Genomic DNA, 6,000 nt, shown 5'->3' with positions numbered 1-6,000 from the left:
GGGACATGGAAACAGAGGGCTCCATTTTAATGTGATCATCTTGCATTTTAAAACACTTAGAAAAAATAGGTCCAAAAACACAGAGAAGAAAAAAATGGACACAGGGGTTAAAAGAGATCTAATAAGCTCAGCTTTTCGCTGAGAACAGATGAGCAGAAATCTTCCCTGGTTCCGGCAGCATTCCAGCCCCAGTTCACATCCCCTGATGCCCAGGATAATTAACAAAGAAGGAAAATACCAGTGTATGTAAACAAGAAAGCAGTGGTATCTTTATGATGTCAAGCCATTTTACTGACTGAATATCCCTCTGGAAAAAAATGTGCAAAGGGAATAAATTGCAATTTACAAAAGAAAATATATAATGTATGACAACAGAAAGGGATTTTTAAAGATAAAATAATAAAGGACTTTTTCGAATGATTTTAAATGCAATGTTTTTGGAATCAGAAAACCAAGTTTTCAATGTCAGATCTACCACAAATAAGCTGTTTGAACTTGGGAGAGACAAGCAATCCATTCCAAATGTGACTATCCTCGCTCAGATAGTAGGGATAGCAGTACCCATCCTCCTGGGGTGGCAGACACCGGTCATCAGGATAAGTAAACACTTACAATACAGTTCCTTCCTGTGAGTAAATCAGTGATTATCACTGAAGAGATTTGGCTGGGTTTTTTCTTCTATCTCACAAATGTCTCAGTGGTTTCCACACCTCTTGGTAATGAAGTATTACAAAGTAAAGGTAGTTAGCATACCTCTCTTTGCATTATAAACACAGTTTTTTATATAAATACTCAGTGTGAGAGAAGATTCTGAGAACTGTATGTCTCAGGAACTGCTGTTGCAAGGGAACAGCTACCTGTGTGTCTGGGGTTTTCCATAAACACAGCATACTCGAAAACACCACATCTTAAAAAGCTCACCACACATGCCTCCAAGCCAAATACTCTGTTTTCCTGCTCCCTTTCGCTGCAAACTCCTTGGATATGTTCTAATTTCACTGAAATCACTTTATGTCCCTCATTCGTTCCCCGTCTCATCCAACTGGACTTCCATTCACACCACGTATCATCAACAATAATGCCTGTATTACTGAGGCCAACGGACACTTCTCTTTTGAACACATTACATAAATTAATTATAAATGAGTCTATCTAGTCTCAGGTGACCTCAGGAAATATTCTCACGTTCCATTCTCTCCGATCCTTTCCTGAAATACCTGCTGTACTCTCAGACTCACCTGGGTGGGGTCTATAAGATGAAGGTCTCTGTGTGGAGGTGCTGATTCCTCCCTGGATGGTTGATGATGGAGACCGAAGCTCTGTTCACAGACAGGGCAGCAGGAAGCAGTGAAGCATGGGTCCCCCAGCCAGACTTAGGAACCCAACAATAGCAACCATGTCCCAGCCAGTCCAAGGATTCACATGCTGACATTCTACAGCAGAGGAGATATTTACAGCTCCCTGTGTCTGCTCACTAGGCGCTGTTTCCATTGTTACTCCCACCTCGGAGCACTTCATTCCCTGTGGGCCACTGGTCTGGACAGAAAGGAAACTTTTCCTGCTGAGACTCTGCTCCTGGGAGGCCAGAGTAGAAGTCAGGTGAATCCAGTTTTGTATTCCTCATTCTCATGAACTTGCCTGCCTTCCAGAGGTCTAACCTCCTTGCACTGTCCCTTATTTTTTTAAAGATTTTATTTATTTATTTATTTGACAGAGAGAGAGAGAGAGCCAGCGAGAGAGGGAACACAAGCAGAGCAGCAGGTAGAGGAAGAAGTAGGCTTCTAGCAGTGCATGGAGCCCGTTGCGGGGCTCGATCCCAGGACTCTGGGATCACGCCCTGAGCCGAAGGCAGACACTCACCCAGGTGCCCCATGCACTGTCCCTTAACCTTGAGATGATATTGAATTGTTTTAGTTGAGGGTTTACTTTACCATTTATGGCTTTGGGGTGATGTTAATAAATAAGCCACATGATCCTTTTTGTGTGTGGTTTTGAATGAATATTTGAAGTACTCACCCTGGAGTCTGAAATAAATTTCTGTTTGATTCTTCAAAGTGAGGGTCCCTGGGTTAACATCAAATACACCTTTGAAAAATATTTTTAGACACAGAATAATATCCCCAAAATATTTCCTCATATTAACCTACGGAATCTTTGGATATGTCATGTGTCATGACAAGGGAGAACTAAAGTTATAAATGGTATTAACATTACTGGTCAGCTGACCCTAGGTTAAAGTTATTCTGATTATCCAGGTGGGCTCAATAGATCACAAGGGTCCTCCAACTGTGGCAGAAGGAGGCAGAAGACTTGGAGTCAGAGAGATTTTGAGATGCTATGTTGCTGACTTTGAAGATAAAGGGAGGGGACATGAGCAGGGAGTCCAGGTGGCTCTAAAACTGGAATAGGCAAGAAAAATGTATTCACCCCAGACCTCCAGAATGAACTCTTTTCTGTAGACACTGTTTTTAGCCCAGAGAGACCTATTTCAGTCTTCTCTCTTCCAGAACTATCAGAAAATAAATTGATTTGTTTTAAAGCAGCAGCCTGGTCATATGTCACAACCACAATAAAAATCTGAATAAGACATTTATCCGATAGCACTTTGCTCAAGGCAAATGAAATTCAGCCTTGGATCTTATTCATTTATATTCTCTTGAATAAAGATATTTGGTGTTGAAATCTGAAGTCACTTTGGAGTTGTTCAACCCCAAAAGCTGTACAGAAAATCTCCCATACCATGTGCCGTACTGACCGTGCAGGCACGAAGGTAGAAATATCGAATCATTAAGGCCACTTGTTCTATCTTAAAGTTCGGGCTCAAATTTTTACATAATTTTACCTTTTAACAAATCCTTTTTTAATAATAATATTTTTTATTATATTATGTTAGTCACCGTACAGTACATCCCTGGTTTTTGATTTAAAGTTCCATGATTCATTAGTTGCATATAACACCCAGTGCACCATGCAATACGTGCCCTCCTTACTACCCATCACCAGTCTATCCCATTCCCCCACCCCCCCTCCCCTCTGAAGCCCTCAGTTTGTTTCCCAGACACAAGTCTTTTTTTTTATTTTTAATTTTATTTATTTATTCGACAGAGATAGAGACAGCCAGCGAGAGAGGGAACACAAGCAGGAGGAGTGGGAGAGGAAGAAGCAGGCTTCCAGCGGAGGAGCCTGATGCAGGGGCTCAATCCCAGAATGCCGGGATCATGCCCTGAGCCCAAGGCAGACGCTTAACCGCTGTGCCACCCAGGTGCCCCCAGACACAAGTCTTAATCCAAATGTTTATTCTTTTCATTCTTATGCTTTCACACTTTCTCTCAAATTTACTTGTGACATGAAAGTTCACCTAATAATGAGTCTGTGTGTGCATATGAGCACCCATGTTTACTTGAAGGAAAAATGCCTACAACACACACACACACACACACACACACACACTCACTCATCATTCCCCTCACCATTGAACATTTTCATAGGAATGTACAAAATATGACCACACATTTATTATTCCCCACAATATTCCTATTAAATTAGTTTTTTCATCCCGTGTTATCTTTAGAAACAAGAACTAGGGCACAGGGACAGTAAATTTTAATAAGTTACAGAACAAAATATTTAAAGCTTATTGTGCACTTTCTCCAATTACTTACAAACTGAACCATTCAGAATGTGCTACTAAATTTTGTATGACTCCTTTAATGCATCAAACTGTATACTTTATTTAAAAAATATTTTTTAGGAGTTATAGAATAATATTTTTTCATTTTTTATTTTTTCCTTCTTTTCTTATTATGCTATGTTAGTCACCATACAGCACATCATTAGTTTTTGATGTAGTGTTCCATGATTCATTGTTTCTGTATAGCACCCAGTGCTCCATGCAATACGTTCCCTCCTTAATACCCATTACTGGGCTACCCAGAGCAATGTATACTTTCAACACCATCCCGATCAAAATACCAATGGCATTTTTCAAAGGGCTGGAACAAACAATCCTAAAATTCATGTCAAACCAGAAAAGACCCCGAATCACCAAGGAAATGTAAAAAAGAGAAACAAAGCTGGGAGCATCACGTTGCCTGATTTCAAGCTGTACTACAAAGCTGTGATCATCAAGACAGCATGGTACTGGCACAAAAACAGACACATAGACCAATGGAACAGAATAGAGACTTTCGAAATGGACCCTCAACTCTGTGGTCAACTAATCTTCGACAAAGCAGGAAAAAAGCATTCAAAGGAAAAAAGTCTCTTCAATAAATGGTGCTAGAAAAACTGGACCGTACAGAAGAATGAAACTTGACCATTCTCTCACACCATACACAAGGATAAACTCTAAATTGATGAAAGACCTTGATATGATACAGGAATGCAACAAAATCCTAGAGGAGAACATAGGCAGTAACCTCTTTGACATGGGCCACAGAAACCTCTTTCATGACATGTCTCCAAAGGCAAGGGAAACAAAAGCAAACATGAACTTTAGGGACTTCATCAAGACAAAAATCTTCTGCACAGCAAAGGAAACAGTCAGCAAAACAAAGAGGCAACCCTCGGAATGGGAGAAGATATTTGCAAATGACAGTACAGATAAAAAGCTGGTATCCAGGAGCGCCTGGGTGGCTCAGTCATTAAGCATCTGCTTTTGGCTCAGGGCGTGATCCCGGTGTTCTGGGATTGAGCCCCGCATCAGGCTCCTCTGCTGGAAGCCTGCTTCTTCCTCTCCCACTCCCCCTGCTTGTGTTCCCTCTCTCGCTGGCTCTCTGTCAGATAAATAAATAAAATCTTAAAAAAAAAAGCTGGTATCCAAGATTTATAAAGAACTTCTCAAACTCAATACCCAAGAAACAAATAATGAAATAAATAAAGGGGCAGAAGATATCTGATCCTCTTTATTCTGGTGTTTATTCTGATAATTGAAGGTAGTGCTCGTGATTACTGTATTCTTCAAGTTTATGTCATGTAACTACTAAAAGTGAGTCCATTGAGACCTCTTTGAGCTAACAGCAAGATTGGGAAGGTCATGCATGTGTGCATAAAACTCGTGACTCTGAATCAGATCGTGGACTGGAATCCAAGCTTCCTGGTAAGTCATCCTGTGGTTATGAGGATCATATATAATGGGTGATACTGATATTGTTCTTTCACTGCCCCTTTAGAAGTTATAACAAAATTTCACATAGTAGGAGATATTTCATTTAGAGAAGGAAACATATTTGTATGTAGCACTGGAAATTTGCAACAAGAAACCAAAAGAAAATTTAATAAAACCCCAATCACGCCACCACTCTTTCATATTAATAAACACTCCTTACCAATGAACCCTGATATTCCATAATTCAATAGGTAGAAGAAATGCCTAAGATGGAAATATTTTCCATGTAAATAAATGTATGCTTTAATATTTTCCTTCATCATCCTTAAAGCCAATTTTGACTCTAAGGCCATATTATGTCAACCTATTTTTTTCCGTAGTTATCTCTCTGTGTAGATTCCACTTGGACACACGTATTTTATTTTCATTTTTTTTGCCAGTGACTATGGGAGGCATGGTGGACACAAGCTGTGTAATAACAGGATCCTAATGTGTAGAAAAGTCCCCATGAGCAGCTAGAACCACCAGTATGTCAAAGTCTGCATTCTTGGAGGAGCAGTGAAGGTAGTGAGATACAAAGGAATGATGCTCACAAGAGGGAAGGACTGTGGTCTCAGATTTTTCTCTGTTATAAACATACATAAATAGCTGTGGTGGCCAAAAGTAGATTTTCCATAGGAGTAGTATTCAGTCAAAGGAAAGAAAAATACTCATTATGATATATTCTATTTTAGAAGAAATTATCCTTAGCACATCCATCTAGTCCTTTGAAATAAGCAAAAATTTCCAAATATTTCACATCTGAGGTTAGGAATAACATTGAGAGAGTAGGAAAATGACAAAGGGAAAATCTGTTGTGTGTCAGAGATATCACAAAGCTTAAAAACAAGAAT

This window comes from Ursus americanus, chromosome 14, assembly GCF_024610735.1.
Source record: "Ursus americanus isolate L20-20 chromosome 14, mUrsAme1.1.p, whole genome shotgun sequence".
Classification (NCBI taxonomy): Eukaryota; Metazoa; Chordata; class Mammalia; order Carnivora; family Ursidae; genus Ursus; species Ursus americanus.
The sequence above is the reverse complement of the archived record's forward strand: the minus strand, read 5'-3'. Positions refer to the sequence as shown.